Here is a 21,109-nt window from a genome sequence, read left to right on the forward strand (position 1 = left end):
CTGATGAGTTAATGGCATATCCTCACCACTGATCTCACTTACCTGGCCAACCTAGTGAGTTAGGTTTTGATTAGATCACTTGGTGATTAGGACTCACCCATATCATTAGGTAAATCAGTGTGACTGATTTAGGTGCTCCTAATGCCAGCTTTAATTAAATCCTTTTTAATCTGACTTGGAGAAGTCAGTAGGAGGATTGAAATTGGTTGGTTAATTTCTTCTCTTCTATCCTTTAATAAAATCCTCAAAAATTATTAGGTCCCTAAAAATGATTAAGTTATAGTGATAACTAAGTCATAGCCTCCCATTAAGTAAGTGATAATGAGTCCATTAGTTTAATAATCACTGGAGGCCCAAAGGCCTGGTGCTTATTGACTAATAGAATTATCATTCATAATATGATAATTTGGTTGAGTCTTTTTGATGGTGGTCAGGTTGGCTGGCCAAAGTCGGACCTGATCATTTATTAGTCCGATTCACCAAATCAAGTCATGTTAATGGTTGGACCTAACCAGATCTTTTCAGTAGAGGCTAAAGCCTACTGATTAGGTTCTGGGGCAAAATCAAATACTAGAAGTTGTTTAGAGAAACAACTGGTTATGAACCTACCCATAGATGCACATGGGTTGACCAACCAAAGTTGGGCTCGTGTGTGGTTTGTGTAGATTCTAGTACCCACTAAGGAATTAAAGTAATTTCTCGAATTGGAGGTTGAGGCTACCAGTTCATAAAAATACTGGGAGAAACTTTAGACTAAAGTCCAAATCTTTAGTATTAATAATTTACGTACTAATAAAGGTCTGGTTTTTCTTTATGCAGCTATGGCCACTACCCTGTCGCTCCAGTCATTACTAGATAATGACAAGCTCATGGGATCTAATTTCGATAGCTGGTATCGAAAATTAAAAATCATCCTTGAGCATGAACGGATCCTTTATGTAGTAACATATCTGACACCTGAGGAGCTAGCTCCGAATGCTAGAGGGATGGTCCGAGACACTTATCAGAAGTGGCTCAATGATCGCACCACCATTCGGTGCATAATGCTGGCGGTAATGAATGAAGAGTTCAATCGCAGGTTCGAGAATGCCCAACTGTTGGAGATGCTTCAAATGTTGAATGACTCTTTTGGCACGTCTGACGGTGTTGAAAGGTACAAAACTAGTTATACCATTTTCAATGCTCGGATGAGGGATGGGGCCTCAGTCACTGATCATGTACTGTACATGATCGAAATGATTGAGCGCCTAAGTAAACTGCGCTTTCCCTTGCATGAGCAGCTCGGTAAGGATGCGATCCTTAATTCTTTGCCTAAGTCCTTCTTCCCCTTTCTTACTCATTTTCGGATGACAAAGCCTGTAGTGAACTACCACGGCTTGTTAGGATTGCTGCAGAACTTTGAGAAGGACCACCAGCTCCATAAGGAGTCGGTGAATGTTGTGGGAGGGTCTTCTTCTGGTCGTCGACCCTTAAAGAAAGGGAAGAAGAACAAGAAGAAGAATAAGAAGGTACAGCTGCATGCTAGGATGTCTGCACAGGGTCAGACCAAGAAGCGCAAGCCCGACTAGAGTTAGGCAGAGTGCTTCTTTTGCAAGAAGCAGGGGCATTGAAAGAGGAACTATCCTCTATACATTGCCTCCCTAGACCCGAACAGGCTGAAGAAGAAGCAAGGTAATTATATGATAACACCTTGCAACTTTTTCATTTGTGATACTACTACATGGGTATTGGATACCGGAAGCCCTTATCATATCTGTAATTCGATGTAGGATCTACAGGTCAGTAGGAGATTTGATGAAGGTGAGAGGTTCCTGAACGTTGAAGATGAAAGTAAAGTTCCAGTTCTAGCTTTAGGAATCATGAACCTTGTAATCAATTCTCGTAATGTAATTTTGAGTGAATGTCACTATTGTCCAAGTTTTTTATTAAATATTATTTCTGTAAGCCTTTTGACCATGTACAGTTATGAATTTTTAATAAAAGAAAATATTTGTAATATCATTTTGAATGGTGTTACAATATTTGTTGGACAACTAAATAATGGAATTTACTTACTATCATAGCCTGTTAGTGTGGTTCAAACCTCCAGTAAATGCCCTAGAATGGAAAATATATCAAAAGTCTACCTTTGGCACTGTAGGCTAGGTAATATCAATAAGAACAGGATAAACAGGTTGGCTCAAGAAGGAATTCTTGAAGTTGATGATTGTGAATCACTTCCAACCTGTGAGTCCTGTCTTCTTGGAAAGATAACCAAATCACCTTTTACTGAAAAAGTGAGCGAGCCAGTGAACTTTTGGGTCTGATACATTCTGATGTATGTGGACCCATGAGCTCAAGTGCAAGAGGTGGATATTTCTACTTCATAACCTTCACAGATGACCTATCAAGATATGGGTATGTCTATCTAATGAAGCATAAGTTGGAGTCGTTTGAAATGTTCAAACTATTTCAAAATGAGGTAGAAAAATAAATTGAGAAGTGTATTAAAACTCATTGATTTGATCGAGGAGGTGAATATCTTTTCAATGAGTTTCTGACATATCTTGGGGAGAATGGGATTCTCTCTCAGTGGACTCCTCCTGGAACACCACAGCATAATGGTGTGTCTGAAAGGAGGAATCGGACCTTATTGGATATGGTTCGATCCATGATGGGGTTTGCTGGTCTGTCGATCTCCCTCTGGGGATATGCGCTCGAATCAGCTTGTTACCTTCTAAATAGGGTTTCGAGTAAGTCTGTAACCAAAACGCCTTATAAGATATGGATAGGGCGTAAGCCAGTACTCTCACACCTTAGGGTTTGGGGGTGTTCAGCTTATGTTAAATGTTTAATTACGGATAAGCTTGGATCTAGGTCTGACAAGTGTTATTTCATAGGATACCCAAAAGAGATCAAAAGATATTATTTCTACCTAGCTGATGAGCAAAAGGTGTTTGTCAGCCTTAAGGCAATCTTTTTAGAAAAGGAGTTCCTTGGTGAAGGGACTGTTGCCTCTAAGATCGAACTTAAGGAATTCGACAGGTAGAAAAACCGACACAAGTTGCTGAACCTGAACTGGATTTGGTTAGATCAGATCTGGAGCCCATTGTTCCTGCACCCTTAAGGCAGTCTGGTAGAGTACCATGTCAATCGGACAGATACTATGGTTTCTTGGTCTAGAATGGTGATCCTGTCGAACTTGATGAAAATGATAAGGATCTGATCACCTACATGGATGCAATGCAGAGACTTGACTCTGAGAAATGGCTAGAGGCCATAAAATCCGAAATGGAGTCCATGAAGGTCAACGATGTGTGGACATTGGTTGACCCACCTGAAGGAGTAAAACCCATAGGGTGTAAGTGGGTCTTCAAGAGGAAGAGGGGCAAAGACGGAAAGGTGGAGACCTATAAAGCCCATCTGGTTGCCAAGGGATATCATCAACGTTATGGTATAGACTATGATGAGATGTTTTCTCCTGTGGCAATGCTCAAATCCATTCGGATTATGCTTGCGATAGCTGCCCATCTGGACTATAAAATCTGGCAGATGGATGTGAAGAGAGCTTTCCTAAATGGAGAGCTAGACGAAGAGGTGTATATGATACAACCTAAAGGGTTCACATCCATAGATGAGTCTAAGGTGTGCAGGCTATAGAGGTCCATTTATGGACTTAAGCAGGCATCCCAAAGTTGGAACATACATTTTGATAGGACGATCAAGACGTATGGCTTCGTTAAGAACAAAAAAGAGTCCTGCATTTATAAGTGGGCTAATGGTCCAGTAGTGATATTTTTTGTATTGTATGTGGATGACATTCTCTTAATCGGGAATGATGTCCCTGCATTACAGGGAATAAAGATTTGACTATCGTCACAGTTCTCCATGAAGGATCTGGGAGAAGCTTCCTACATCCTAGGGATGAGGATCTATAGGGATAGATCTAAAAGGTTGCTTGGCTTATCCCAGTCCACGTACATTGATACTATGCTAAAGAGGTTCAGCATGGAGAATTTCAAGAAAGTGTAGGAACCAGATCTAGGGTTTCAGGGTTAGATCTTGAAATTTTTTCAAGATCATATAGCGGAAGACTAAAATAAATCAAAATTATTTTCTAAAAAAAGAGAATCCCTAGATTTAAGATCCTATTACATGATTATTACATAGCATTAAATCAAAAATTAAAATATATAAATATAGCATGAACTACATGTTGATCATATCAACATGTTTCTATACTACATCTAATGTATGTATTAAACAATAGATCAGATCTATTACCTTGCAAGTTAGATGTTCTAACCTCACTGATCTGGACTTGAGGATGATGTTGCAAGCTGCACATGCATCCAGCCTCTAGGAGTCATCCACACGAGCCCACGAATCTCGATCAGAAGTCCTACTTCAGGAAATCAGCACAGTATGCTAGTACTGCACTGATCCTTCTTTGATGGTTGATCAGGTGCCTCCTTCTTCTTGATTTGGACTCTTCCAAAGATGAAAAGTAGAAGGAGGAGTTTCAGATCTGAGACGCTCTCAGGAAACTCAAGATGGAGGGAGGAAAGATATGAAAACAAACAACCCTAGAAGAAGACCCTCTTCTTCTTCTCGTTTTTCTCTCTAGACACCCTAACTTGTGTCTTTTATATATCCACGACCCAAAGGTCTTTCTCTTTAATTTTTAGATGATCCAAAGGTATCTCAAAAATCTATCTTCCCCAAAACTTTCATGAAGAAACTCATTTTATATAGAGAGATATGATAGAGTCCTTATCTAGGTCAAATACCTAGTCAAGGCTTATCCAAACATGGCAAGTTAAGGGGCACCCAACTCTTGAGCACCTCCTCCTTATTTTTGTGCATGGATCACTAGCAAAGGGTGCATAATGTGTACCCTAAAAACTATAAAAATTCCAAACAAAATTTGGATAGATTCGATGCAAAATTGAAAGAGTTTTGGATTTCAAAAACTCTATCTCATAGAATTCAAAATCCAAACTTATTCCTTTTTGATTTGATCCAAACCACCTTCCATGTAAGAAAGAAGAGAGGAGACCTTTTGTGAACGTGGGAGAGACCTGGGAGAGGGCTTTTGTCACACAAAATAGGAAGAGGAGATTGATGTTGAATGAGAGAGAGGGCGTGGGGAAGGCTTATGTGGTGCAAGGTGGAATCCTAGTCTTACTAAGATTATATCTTATGACTTATTTTAATTTGGTTTCTCAAACCAAATCAAACCAAAATTAGATCAACCCGATTAAAATAAATCTTAACCTAATTAAGAACCTAATTTAATTAGATTAAATTAGATTTAAATCTGATTTAATTTTCTAATCAAATTAGAAATTAGATTGACCCAAGTCCTAGTTGAACTAGGACTACTTTTTCCTTCCACTTGGCTTATCCAATAAACCAATTGGACTTGATCCAATAAAGTGCAAACTAAATCTAATTAAATTATATTTAATTAGACTTAATTTCAGTCCATTGGCTTAATCAAATTAAGTCAATTAGCAATTGAATTGCTAATCGATCCTCCTGCAACAATTGCACTGGATTAAATGTCAATCGTATTGATCATTTAACTCTAAAATGATTCTTAATCATTGATCAACCATCCGATCAGATAATGAACTTTAATGTGTGTGACCTCATAGGTCCAAATCTAAGTCGATAGCACAGGAATAAATTTTTGTACCAATCAAAGTGACCATCTAGCAATGATATCCGACGACCGGATAGGTCGAATGTGTAGAACAACATTCTTAGAACCCATGTGGATATAGTTTTCATATAATTCATCCCCTTGACCAAAATGATCATAGGACACTCCAGAGTTCAACTGTCAACTCTGATCAGGTTGTCCACATTGTATTTCAAAATATCAAATTCATCTGATGGATTACCCTGGCCAAGGTTTTGCTAAAAATACCGCGACTCATTCTTCTCCAACTCTTGGAGTGGTCAATCCCATCTCGATCATACTCTGACTTCACAAGTATTTGACTGTGCCCAGAAGCCTTCCATCCCTAAATTAGAAATTTAGTTAGTCCAGTACCAAAGCATAGTGAGTTACTTGCAAGTCACTAAGGCGATCTCAAGTCTAAGGGACACTTATACCTATATCCCATCAGAGACATTCTCGACAGCAGAATACTCTGGAGTTGGTCATGTTCAATGATGATGTACCAGTACATCTCACCTGTATGCCATACCAGTGTCTCCACACTCTTTGGTTAAGAGGACAACTAACCCATATAGCCTACAGCGACCTATGCTCGATAGAAGCTGTCGTCCTTATTAACAGCCTATCATTTGTTCGTGAACTGTTTTAAGGACTAATCGATAAATCCTCTCTTTATCGAATCTAAATAGTCCTAAGGACTTCATCATAACAACAGAGTTCATTAGAAGATGAAAGTTTATGATGAAAATACCAAATATATTTTATTTATTAACAAATCAATTACAATACTTGGTTACTCAACCGTCAACAGCTTGACGATTGGCTTTTTGGGATACATTTTCCAACAACTCCCACTTGTCCTAAAGCCACTCGGCACAGTATCTAATACCCATCTTTGACTTGTGGTTGTCGAACTCCTTTATCACCAGGGCTTTAGTGAAGGGGTCGGCCAGGTTTTCCTTTCCGTCGATCTTCTGAAGGTCGATGTCACCTCGATCCATGATCTCTCAGACCAGGTGGAAGTGGCACAAGATATGCTTCATCTGCTGATGTGCTTTGGGTTCCTTCGCCTGAGCTATGGCACCAGTGCTGTCGCAGTAGAGCAGGATCGGACCATCGAGGGAGGGTGCTACTCCAAGTTCGTTGATGAATTTTCTCAGCCACACAGCTTCCTTCACGGCATCCGATGCTGCGATGTACTCTGCTTCACAAACAGAGTCCACCACAGTATGTTACTTGAAACTCTTCCAGCAGATGGCTCAACCATTCAGAGTAAAGATATAACCCGACACGCTCCTGGTGTCATCATGGTCAGATTGGAAGCTAGAGTCTGTGAATCCCACAAGTTTCAGATCTGACTCGTCATAAACCAACCATTGGTCCTTAGTATTTCTCAAATACTTAAGGATGGCTTTAACCACTTTCCAGTGATTTTCTCCAGGATCAGATTGGTATCTACTCACTACTCCTAGTGAGTATGCCACATCTGGTCTTGTACATATTATGGCGTACATGATAGATCCCACGGCTGAAGCATATGGGACTCTACTCATATGCTCTCTCTCTTTAGGAGTTGTCGGACAATCCTTCTTAGAAAGAGAAATTTCTTGGCCTATCAGTAGATAGCCCTTCTTAGAATTCTCTATGCTGAACCTCTTCAGCACAGTATCTATGTACATGGACTAGGATAACCCAAGCATCATTTTAGATCTATCCCTATAGATCTTCATCCCTAGGATGTAAGATGCTTCACCCAAGTCCTTCATGGAGAACTGTGATGACAAACAAACTTTTATTCCCTATGGTGCGAGGATGTCATTTCCGATTAAGAGAATGTCATCCACGTACAAGATAAAAAATTTCACAACTGGACCATTTGCCCATTTATAGATGCAGGGCTCTTCTCCATTCTTAATGAAGCCATACGTTTTGATCACCTTATCAAAATACATGTTCCAACTCCGAGAAGCTTGCTTCAATCCATAAATGGATCTCTAAAGCTTGCACACCTTGGACTCATTTGTGGATGTAAACCCCTCAGGTTGTATCATATACACCTCTTCGGTCAGCTCTCCATTCAGGAAAGTTGTCTTTACATCCATCTGCCAGATCTCATAATCCAGATGGGCAGCTATTGCAAGTATTATTCGAATGGATTTGAGCATTGCCACAGGGGAAAACATCTCGTCATAGTCAATACCATATCGTTGACGATATCCCTTGGTGACCAGATGGGCTTTATAGGTCTCCACCTTTCTGTCTGCACCCCTCTTCCTTTTGAAGACCCATTTACATCCAATGGGTTTAACCCCTTCAGGTGGGTCAACCAATATCCATACATCGTTGACCTTCATGGACTCCATTTCAGATTTCATAGCTTCAAACTATTTCTCGAAATTAGGTCTCTGCATTGCATCCATATAGGAGATCGGATCCTCATTATTCTCATCAAGTTCGATGGGATCACCGTCTCGGATCAAGAAACCGTAGTATCTATTCGGCTAATGCGGTACTCTATCGGATCACCTTAATGGTGTAGGTACATTGGGCTCCGGATCTGATATAATCATATCCGACTCAGGTTCAGCTATTGGTGTCGGTCCTTCTACCTATTGAACTTCATCAAGTTCAACCTTAGAGGCAACGGTTCCTTCACCAAGGAACTCCTTTTCTAAAAAGATTGCCTTAAGGCTGACGAACACCTTTTGTTCATCAGCATGGTAGAAAAAATATCCTTTTGTCTCTTTGGGGTACCCTATGAATGAGCATTTGTCAGACCTAGGTCCAAGTTTGTCTGTGACTAATCGTTTGACATAGGCCGGGCACCCCCAGACCCTAAGGTGTGAAAGTGCTGGCTTACGTCCCGTCCATATCTCATATGGAGTCTTAATTACAGACTTACTTGGAACCCTATTTAACAGATAACAGGCCGATTCGAGTGCATATCCCCAGAAGGATATCGGCAAGCTAGCAAAACCCATCATGGATCGGACCATGTCTAACAGAGTCCGATTCCTCCTTTCAGACACACCATTATGCTGTGGTGTTCCTGGAGAAGTCCATTGGGAGAGAATCCCATTCTCTCCTAGATATGTGAGAAATTCACTAGAAAGGTATTCTCCTCCTCGATCAGATCGAAGAGTTTTAATACTCTTCCCAGTTTGTTTTTCTATTTCACTTCGGAATCATTTCAACATTTCAAATGAATCCGACTTATGTTTCATTAGATAGACATATCCATATCGGGATAGGTCATCCATGAAAGTTATGAAGTAGAAATATCTACCTCTAGCACTGGTGCTCATGGGCCCGCATACATCAGTATGTACTAGGCCCAAGAGCTCAGTAGCTCTCTCACCTTTTTCAGTAAAAGGTGACTTGGTCATTTTACTAAGAAGACAAGACTCACAGGTTGGAAGTGATTCACAATCACTGACTTCGAGGATTTTCTCTTGAGTCAACATGTTTATTTTGTTCTTATTTATATGACCTAGCCTACAATGCCATAAATAGATATCTGACACACTATCTAATCTAGGGTGCTTGCCAGTAGAATAGACTCTTATCAGGTTTGATCTTTTTGGTCTGGCCCTGCACTGATGTCCCAGCCTGAACATGCACCTTCTTCACTTTCTTCTTCTTGTTCTTCTTCTTTTTTTTAAAAGGTCGAGAACTAGAAGACGAACCTCCCACTAAGTTCACCGACTCCTTGTGAAGTTGGTGATCCTTTTCAAAGTTCTGAAGCAACCCCAGTAACCCATGGTAGTTTTCTTCAGGCTTTGTCATTCTATAATGAGTGAGGAATGGGAGATAAGACTTGGGCAGCGAGTTCAGTATTGCATCTTTCCCAAGCTGCTCATGCAAGGAAAAGCCGAGCTTGCTCAATCATTCCATCAGCTCGATCATGTACAATACATGATCAGTGACAGAGGCACCATCCCGCATTTTGGTGTTGAAGATGGCACAACCAGTCTTATGCCTCTCTACGTCATCAGGTGTGTCAAAAGCATCCTCCAACACTTGAAGCATGTCCTTTGGTTGAGCCATCTCGAATCTGCGACTGAACTCATCACTCATGGCAGCCAGCATGATACAGCACACCATGGTCCGATCACTGAGCCACTTCTGGTAAGTGTCTCTAACTGTTCCATGTGCATTGACAGCTGGCTCCTCAGGTGCAGGATCCATTATCACATATAGAATCCGTTCATGCTCCAAGACTATCTTCAACTTTCGGTACCAGCTACCAAAGTTGGGTTCCACCAACTTATCATTGTCCAACAATGATTGGAGCGATAGGGAAGTGGCCATATTTGCACAAAGGAGAACCATAACCTAATTAGTAATTGATTCATTAAACCTAAAGATTTAGACTTTAATCAAAAGGTTTCTCCCACTATTTTATTCGAATTGATAGCCTCTACCTCCAATTCGAGGAATTACCCTAATTCTTTAGTGGGTACTAGAATCCACTTAGACTGCACACAAGCCCAACTTTGGTTGGCCAACCCATGTACATCTAAGGGTAGGTTCATAACCAATTGTTTCTCTAAATAATTTTTAGTAATTTTAATTTTGCCTCAGAAACCTAATCAGTAGGCTTTGGCCTCCACTATAAGGATCCGATTAGGTCCAACCATTAACATGATCATACTTGGTGTATCTAACCAACGAATGATTAAGTCCAACTTTGGTTGGCTCACCTAACCACCATTAGAGAGACACTTCCAAGTCATCATATGATGAGTGATAATTTCATTAGTCAACAAGCACCAGGCCTTTGGGTCTGCAATGATTATTGAGTTAATGGACTCATTATCAAACACCTTAATGGGAGGCTATGACTCAGTTATTTCTATAACTTTATCATTTTAAAGATCTAATAATTTTAAAGGATTTAAATAATATAGAGGATGAGGTCAGATGAACCAGCTTATCATGATCCTCCCACTGGCTTCACCAAGTCAGCTTAAGGGAGACCATTAAAAGGGTTGGTCTAGGAGCACCTAAATCAGTCACACTGATTTACCTAGCTAACATGGGTCAGCTCGAATAGTCAAGTGATCCGATCGAAATATAATTTCATCAAGAGGCCAGGTAAGTTCGATCAGTGAGAGGGTCTGCCAAAGCTTGCCTTAGACACCATCAGAAATGGCCAGGTAAGTGGGATCCCAATTAAAAACCACCGATCTGGTTTACCTTAGACACCAACTGGTTTAATTAGTTTCGATTAGATCAACCTAACAGTTCATACTAGATCGCTTAGCCAAGAATCAAGTCCATTTGGTTCTCGTTAAAGACATGGACTTGACCAACTACAACTATTGTAATTGATCTAAAGAATCCTTGACCTAATCTAAGACAACAATTGATTAGATTTAGTCAATTCTCTAATTAAGTCCATCTTTAATCTAACCATAGATCTAACTCAATTAATGGACCTAATTCTCACTAACCCATTAACCCAATATGTTATGGTTTGTGTCTTAGGTTCTTCAATTCACAATCCTAGAACCTAATCAAATAACTTCTTAATTCTTAATTAAGTTTTGGGCTGAGGGTTAGGTTCGACTTTTCAAAAAATAATTTTCATATTTGTAAAATAATTTTACAATATGATTCTACCAACCATATTGTATGTTTGATTCATAATCAAGTTATAAGTGAAATAAACATGAAACTACTTTAGATCTAATCTAAACAGGTTCATGTAATTGAAACAATTTCAACTTTAAACAATTTTTTTGCACAAAAATTATTAACAAAGAGATTTTATTTCAAATTTAAATACTTTTTAAATCTAATAAATTATAAATTTAATCTAGATCATATCTAACAAATTTATGATTAAAGATAGATCTACACAAACTAGGACAACCTTTGCACTGTAAGGGATAAACCTTACAGCAGGACAACCTTACAGTTCGTGATTGATCTAAAATTTTAATTTTAGATTTAATAATTAGATTATAAATTAGATCTAATCTAAAAAATAATCTAAGAATATATAAATAATCATATAATAAAGAACCTAGGCTCTGATACCAATTGTAGGAACCAGATCTAGGGTTTCAGGGTTAGATCTTGAAACTTTTTCAAGATCATACAGCGGAAGACTAAAATAAATCAAAATTATTTTCTAAAACTAGAGAATCTCTAGATCTAAGATCCTATTACATGATTATTATATAACATTAAATCAAAAATTAAAATATATAAATATAGCATGAACTACATGTTGATCATATCAACATGTTTCTATACTACATCTAATGTATGTATTAAACAATAGATCAGATCTATTACCTTGCAAGTTAGATGTTCTAACCTTGTTGATCCGGGCTTGAGGATGATGTTGTAAGCCGCACACGCATCCGTCCTCTAGGAGTCATCCACACAAGCCCACGAATCTCGATCAGAAGTCCTACTTCAGAAAATCAGCACAGTATGCCAGTACTGCACTGATCCTTCTTTGATGGTTGATCAGGTGCCTCCTTCTTCTTGATTTGGACTCTTCCAAAGATGAAAAATAGAAGGAGGAGTTTCAAATCTGAGATGCTCTCAGGAAACTCAAGATGGAGGGAGGAAAGATATGAAAACAAACAACCCTAGAAGAAGACCCTCTTCTTCTTCTCATTTTTCTCTCTAGACACCCTAACTTGTGTCTTTTATATCTCCATGACCCAAAGGTATTTTTCTCTAATTTTTGGATGGCCTATATATCTCTCAAAAATATATCTTCTTCAAAAATTTTATAAAGAAACTCATTTTATATAAAGAGATATGATAGAGTCCTTATCTAGGTCAAATACCTAGTCAAGGCTTATCCAAACATGGCAAGTTAAGGGGCGCCCAACTCTTGAGCACCTCCTCCTTATTTTCATACATGGATCACTAGCAAAGGGTGCATAATGTGTATCCTAAATGCCATAAAAATTCCAAAAAAAATTTGGATAGATTCTTTGCAAAATTGAAAGAGCTTTGGATTTCTAAAACTCTATCTCATAGAATTCAAAATCCAAACTTATTCCTTTTTGATTTGATCCAAACCACCTTCCATGTAAGAAAGAAGAGAGGAGACCTTTTGTAAATGTGGGAGAGACCTGGGAGAGGGCTTTTGTTGCACAAAACAAGAGGAGATTGGCATTGAATGAGAGAGAGGGCGTGGGGAAGGCTTATGTGGTGCAAGGTGGAATCCTAGTCTTACTAGGATTCTATCTTATGACTTGTTTTAATTTGGTTTCTCAAATCAAATCAAAATAAAATTAGATCAACCTAATTAAAATAAGTCTTAACCTAATTAAAAACCTAATTTAATCAGATTAAATTAGATTTAAATCTGATTTAATTTTCTAATCAAATTAGAAATTAGATTGACCCAAGTCTTAGTTGAACTAGGACTAGTTTTTTCTTGCACTTGGCTTATCCAATAAACCAATTGAACTTGATCCAATCAAGCCCAAACTAAATCTAATTAAATTATATTTAATTAGATTTAATCTCAACCCATTGGCTTAATCAAATTAAGCCAATTACCAATCAAATTGCTAATCGATCCTCCTGCAATAATTGCATTGGGTTAAATGTCAATCGTATTGATCATTTAACCCTAGAACGATTCTTAATCGTTGATCAACCATCCGATCGAATCATGAACTCTAATGTGTGTGACCTCATAGATCCAAATCTAAGCCGATAGCACAGGAATAAATTTTTATACCAATCAAAGTGACCATCTAGTAATGGTACCCGACGATCGGATAGGTCGAATATGTAGAACAACATCCTTAGAACCCAAGCGGATATAGTTTTCATATAATTCATCCCCTTGACCAAAATGATCATAGGACACCCCAGAGTTCAACTGTCAACTCTGATCAGGTTGTCCACATTGTATTTCAAAATATCAAATCCATCTGATGGATTATCCTGGCCAAGGTTTTGCTAAATTTAAATACAGTGAATCATTCTTCTCCAACTCTTGGAGTGGTCAATCCCATCTCGATCACACTCTGACTTCACAAGTACTTGACTGTGCCCAGAAGCCTTCCATCCCTGAATTAGAAATTCAGTTAGTCCAATACCAAAGCACAGTGAGTTGCGTGCAAGTCACTGAGGCGATCTCAAGTCTAAGGGACACTTATACGTATATCCCATCAGAGATATTCTCAACAGTAGAATACTCTGGAGTTGGTCATGTTCAATGATGATGTACCAATACATCTCACCTGTATGCCATACCAGTGTCTCTACACTCTTTGGTTAAGAGGACAATCAATCCATATGGCCTACAGCGACCTATGCTTGATAGAAGCTGTCGTCCTTATTAATAGCCTATCATTTGGTCGTAAACTATTTTAAGGACTAATCGATAAATCCTCTCTTTATCGAATCTAAATAGTCCTAAGGACTTCATCATAACAATGGAGTTCATTAGAAGATGAAAGCTTATGATGAAAATACCAAATATATTTTATTTATTAACAAATCAATTACAATACTTGGTTGCTCAACCATCAACAGCTTGACGATTGGCTTTTTGGGACACATTTCCCAACAGAAAGGCTATCTACCGATAGGCCATGGAATTTCTCTCTCGAAGAGGGATTGTCCGACAATACCTTAAGAGAGAGAGCGTATGGGTAGAATTTCATATGCTTCGACAGTGGGATCTATCATGTACGCCATGACATGTACACGACTAGATGTGGCATACTCACTAGGGGTAGTGAGTAGATACCAATCTGATCCAAGGAAAAATCACTGGAAGGTTGTTAAAACCATCCTAAAGTATTTAAGAAATACTAAGGATCAGTGACTTGTTTATGGTGAATCGGACTTGAGACTTATAGGGTTTACAGACTTCAATTTTCAGTCTGATCATGATGACAGCAAGAGTGTGTCAGGATTTATTTTTACCCTTAATGGTGGGGCTGTCTGCTGGAAGAGTTTCAAGCAGCACACTGTGGCTGATTCAGTTTGCGAGGCAAAGTATGTTGCTGCATCAGATGCTGCCAAAGAAGCGATGTGGCTGAGGAAATTCCTCACCGAGCTCGGAGTAGCACCCTCCCTTATTGGTCCAGTTTTGCTCTACTGTGACAGCTCTGGAGCGATTGCTCTGGCGAAGGAACCGAAGGCACACCAGCGGACGAAATATATTCTGCACCGCTACCATCTTATCCAGGAAATCATGGATAGAGGTGACGTCGACCTTCAGAAGATTGACGGAAAGAAAAACCTGACCGACCCATTCACTAAAGCCATTGCGGTGAAGGAGTTCAATGACTTCAAGTCAAAGATGGGTAATAGATACTGCACCGATTGGCTTTAGGCCAAGTGCGAGATTGTTGGAAATAGTATCCGAAAGCCAATCGTCAGCCTATTGACAGTTGTGCTCTTTCTTATATTAGTATATGAATTATAAATTAATAAAAATTATTTTGATATTTTTCATCATAAATTATTTCATCTTCTAATGAATTTCTATGTTGTGGTGAAGTCCTTAAGACTATTTAGACTTGACAAAGGAGGATTTATCGTTGAGTCCTTAAACCTGTTAGTGACCAAATGATACGTTGTTACCAAGGACAACAATGTTTATCAAGCATAGGTCGTTATGTGCCATATGGATTGGTTGTCCTCTTAACCAAGGAGTGTGGAGATACTGGTATGGCATACAGGTGAGATGTAAGGGTACATCTACACTGAACGTGACTGACTCCGAAGTTTTTTCTGCTGTTAAGATTTGCTCCGATGGGATATGGGTATAACTGTCCCTCCGACCTGAGACCGCCATGGTGACTTGCAAGCAACTCACTGCACTTAGGCACTGGACTACCTAAATTTCTAATTCAGTGATGGAAGGCTGTTGGGTGTAGTCAAGTACTTGACTTGTCGGTGCATGTGTCAAGATGGGATTGACCACTCCAATTCAGGAACTGTGTACAGTCGTGTTTCAATTTAGTAAAATCTTGGCCAGGGTAGTCCTAGTGAGGAGTCACAGTACTGTTTGAGTTGAACATGATTCGGATGATTTGATCCGGGTTGACAGTTTAACCCTGAGTCGTCCTACACACAGGGGTCAAAAGGGATGAATTATATAGTAACCATATTCACGTAGGTTCTGAGTGTTGCGATTGTAACTATTCGACCTATCCGAATATCGGATACCATTGCTAGATGGTCACTTCGATTAGTACAGAAATTGGTTCCTGTGCTACCGGCTTAGGTTCGAACCTGCAGGGTCACACACATTAGAGGTTTCTATCTGATCTGATGGCTGGTGAAGAGTCCCATTGGACTGAAACTCTTCGACCAAGAGTCTTAATGCTCAGGGACTCTGAGTCCTACATGTCTGAGACTCTGTGAATGAGAATCAGGATTCTCTGATCATGAGTTTCACACATTTTGGGTACCGGGGTCAAGAGTCCCACTGGTTTGGGACTCTTCGATCAAGATTTCATATCGATGGACTTTGATGTCTGATTGCCCATCGGATTTAGACTCAGTATTTATAAGAGGTTTAATTAGTGATTTTATCACTAATTAACTCAATTTGATTGAGTAATTATTTTTGGATCAAGTCCAATTGAATTGGATTCAGTTGGGTTTGACCTGATTAGGTTAAGAGTTGACCTAATCACTAAGGTGGTTTGATCCCTGATCTGATCAAGGATTGGGCTTAGTCAATTTTTGATTTGATTAGAATTTTATTGAGCCTAATTAAGCCTAATTATATTAGGTTTAACTTAGTCTAATTGTGCCTAACCCATTTTGATAAGGTTGGTTCAATTAGGTTTGAAACCAGCTTGACTTATCTCCCTGCGCCACCTCACCTCATCCTGCGCCCATTTGAATTCGTGAGAAATGAGTTATCATGAATTTTCTCTCAAATAGAATCCTTCCCATGCCCTCCTATGTGCACCATTTTGAGTGGATAAAGATGGTTGGTTGGCCATTCAAATTCAAATGATGTTTGAATTTGAATGGGCAACTAATCTTATGCGCCATCTTATCCACTTATGCACCCCATTCACTACACGAGAAAAGGTTTCTCGTGTAAACTCTCCATACACAAATGAACCCACACCCCTTCTCTTCTCATGCCTTGAGTGGATAAGGATAGGTTGGTTGGCATTTGAATTCAAATTCGATTTGAATTCAAGTGAGCAACCACCTGGCTTTATCCTCTCATGCGGTGAAAATGCTGAGAAGACACGATCTTGCACCATTTTAAAAGGAATGAGAAAGTGGGGCATGCGCTAATCTAATCTATGAGAGAAAAAGGGGCATGAGAAAGGGCCTCTGCGTGAGAAAAGAAAAGAAAAAGAAGAGAAAAGAAAAGAAGAGAGAAAGGGCGTAGGGTTCTTTTGTGAGTACCCTAGGGTTTCTGCCTAGGATTCGGGAAGTGAGTAGGTGAGCTACAAGTGTCATGAGCCCACCAAACTTCAGGAAGAGCTTCATCAATCTCTCAAGCATCTTTGCTGATGATCTGAAGTATCCGAGGAGTCAGCAGACACCGATCGAAGGAGTTCGATCAGCATCGGTCGTCGAAAGGGTTCTACAACGAACTAGCATTCGTGAGGAGCCGATCAGACTGGGAGCTTCGTGTGGACGATCCGCAGAGGCCAGACATACTGTGTGGCTACATTGTGATGATTAGACCATCTCGACGGTGATCAGACTGTGACGATCGACTACCTGCATGAAGGTAATGTATTCTGAACACATAACAGTAAAATATTTACTATAAAAGTTTAAATTTTAAATTTAAATGCATGCTATATATATCATATTTAGATCTTTATGTAGGATTAATACATATTAATTAATTAGATTAATTAATAATTTTTACTGTAAAATTATAATTTTGAAAAAATTTTAAAATTATCATTTTACCCCTGCACAAAAATTCACTTCACCCATACCAAGATAGGTCGTCAAAGATTTTAATGAAGTAGTAAGCCCTCCTCTAGCATTTATATTTATGAGTGCAAATACATCAATAGATATCAAACTCAAAATATTACTGGCTCATTTATCCTTTTCAATAAAAGGTGACTAAGTCAACTATGCTAAAGATAGGCTTCAATGACATTATCTAATTTAGGATACTAGTTAGATGTGTACTTTACACTAACAAGCTATGATACTGAGTTTATGTCATTTTTAATTATCCACACATTATTATAGTATTATTCACAATGATATTGTAATAATTATTCTTATTGACACCATCAATAAGATTGGACAATAGTGACAATCACTTAAAATGACATCTCCAAGATTGAAAAACAAGCTCGATGATTCTTAATGTTAAAACTGAAACAAACTTCCATCTCTTACATTTAGAAGTCTCTTGTCATTTTCAAACATTCTACTATCCTGAAGTTTTTTACAGCTATTTGCAAACATGACTTATACTATCGGTATCCTATACCCAGATAGCAGCATTACCAATAAAAAAATTTTAAGGAGTTATTATATAACTATCTTGACCAGTAACCATTTGCTGATTTCTCTTTTTAGGCCTGTTTGGATCAAGAAAATTAAAACATCGAGGATAATTCCTTTTTCAATGATCCAGTTTCTTCTAAAGAAGCATTCTGTCTAATTGTGATTAGCCTTAAACTTCTTGATCAATTAGCCCAAAAACTATATTCAATTTCTGATACTGGCTATTGAAGTTAGATCCGATAACATTGTCATTGTCTAACAGTGAACAGAGTGGCAATATTCTAGTCATTTTTTAAAAGAGAATAGTTGGCCTATTAATATATAAACTATTTTAAGTTTAAAGACTTAGACTTTAGTCTAAAGATTCTCTCATTATTTTATATGAATTGATGGTCTCTACCTCTAATTCAAAGAATTACTTTAATTTTTTAGTGGATACTAGAATCCACACAAACTGCATTCGGATTCGAGTGTAGTTTAGTCAATCCTAGTGCATCTATGGGTAGATTCTTAACCAATTATTTCTTCAAATAATTTCTAACAATCAAATTTTGCCTCAGATATCTCTTCAATAGGTGTGTGGTGCCTCCACTAAAAAATTCGATTAGATCCAACCATTAACATTACTACATCAAGTGCATCTAGCAAAAGAATATCCAAGTCTGAGTGTGGCTCGGCCAATCTGACCATTGATTTGAAGAATACAACAAAATGGTCATATGATGAATGATAATTCCAATATCCAATAGGCACCAGGTGTGTAGCACCTCCAATGCCTATTTAGAATAATGGATGCATTATCATGCACCTTAATAGGAGGCTATGATCTAGTTATCCCATAACTAGCTCATTTTATGGATCTAATAATTAGAGAATTTGGTTAATTTATTTTAAAAGTAATCAATTGATTTGCAAGTCATAAATCATTCCACTGACTTCATGAAGTCATGTAAAAGACTAGAGACTAGCTGGTCGAACCATCAAGTCATAAATCTTTCCACTGACTTCACTAAGTCATGAAAAAAACTAGAGATAAGTCGGTCTAGGGCACCTAAATCAGTCATACTGATTAGCCTTAATGATATGGGTCAACTCGAGTCACCTAGCAATTTAATCAGCCCAATGACTCAGGCTCAACCATTGAGCCACAATCAAGATCCATTTGATTTAATCAAAGATATGGACTCGATCTTCTATAACTATTATATTTGATCTAGAGTATCCTTGATCTAATCTAAATCAACTATTGGTTAGATTTGATCAACTACTCTTTTTGGTCCATTAAGTCTTTGATTCTAACCTTAGGTCTAACCCAATTAAAAAGATCTGATTTGAGCTAACCCATGCCTCATGTTTTATGCAATATCATTAGATCTTTAATCATAATTCTAGATGTAAAATATATTTTTAAATTTTTAATTAAGTAAAGCATTAATATGGATTAAGGTTATTAATTGAAATCATTTGAATTTTGTAACATAATTTTATATTATTTTTATACAAATTTTTTTGTTATAAAAATTAGGTCGGCTCACCCCCGAACTGAGTTGGCTCACTTCAGTAGGTCGACTAAGTCTAATACTAGGTCGACTAACTGATCATAAATAATAAGATGAGACAATTGGGTCGGGTCAGGCAGTAGTGAGCTGACTAAATCAGGAGACTGGGTCGATTCAGTTTAAAATTGAGTCGGCTCAGTTGACATGCCAATAGATATCATATAGTTTCAGATCTGAAAATTCTTGCATAAACTAAAATAAAATAAATCATAATGAACTTTTAGATCATATCTAAATATTTTATAATTTTAAATTTTATTTTTTATAATTAAAATAATTTTAATCATATAGATTAGATGTTCTACTTTTCATACAACTCAAGCTTTGTATCACATGCAACAAATTCTAGGGTTTCAACATTTAGGATTTTACAGAAAGGTAAGTTCTTCCTTTTGCATTCTTCTTCATGGGATTAAATCATATGGCACCCCTACACATCATAAGACCACCCTATTGAATAGGAAGAGAGATCTTTAAACTTCTTTTGCTCCTATGATCGGATGGTCTGATGATCAATCCAATCTAAGTACCGACTAATCGGATCATCTAATCTACTCACATATCATATATGTAAAAATTTAGATCTAATCTAAATTATATCAGATCTGATATTTACATTAGATCATATTTAAAATTAGATCATAACATATCTCATGCATTATTAAATCTAGATTTCAACTCTATATGCATATATGTTCATGTCATAATGAACCTTCGCTCTGATACTAGTTGAAAGGAAGCATGATAGTTTTGTGTATATATTTTTTCTAAATTTTGCAATGAAATATATATAAATTAAATAATTTAATCTAAAATATATGCATAGATCAAATCTAAAACTATAATACAGGATCTATGACATAAATTAATATAGATGTATGTAATCTGTCTCTACAATCTAAGAGAGGCTCGGATATTTTTGAGGTTGCTGATGAGTCCACTGTTATTGGGTGCCTAGAGTGCTGATACTGCAGGCGGAAGTCATCTGCTGTAGAAGCTCGAACAGGGACTTTCTATTGGGGAAGTTCGATTTCATGAGGAATCTGATAGAGGGTCGACCGACAGTGGACTTCGGATGGCGTTGTGGAGGTTCATCCGCTGGAGGAGTCTTGAGGACACTGTGGAAGGTCAAACGTTGGAAGAGTCCAGGATACGGTTCTGCTGTAGAAGTTCGGACGGAGTCTAGCTCTCGTAGGAGTCCGAAAGGAGATCGCTTATTATAGAAGCTCGGTTGAAGATTAGTTGTCGTGGAAGCTCGGATGGAGACTTCTTATTGTAGAAGTCCCGCTGCTGGAGAAGCTCAGTCATTGATGAGGTTCGAAAGAAGTTCAGAGTAGAGATCTGGTGGAGCCTATCCGTCGTAGAAGTTCATCTGGAATTTGTATGATGTAGAAGCTTGTCTGAAGATTTGTCTGCTGGAGAGGTC

This window comes from Elaeis guineensis, chromosome 6 (assembly GCF_000442705.2).
Source record: "Elaeis guineensis isolate ETL-2024a chromosome 6, EG11, whole genome shotgun sequence".
NCBI lineage: Eukaryota > Viridiplantae > Streptophyta > Magnoliopsida > Arecales > Arecaceae > Elaeis > Elaeis guineensis.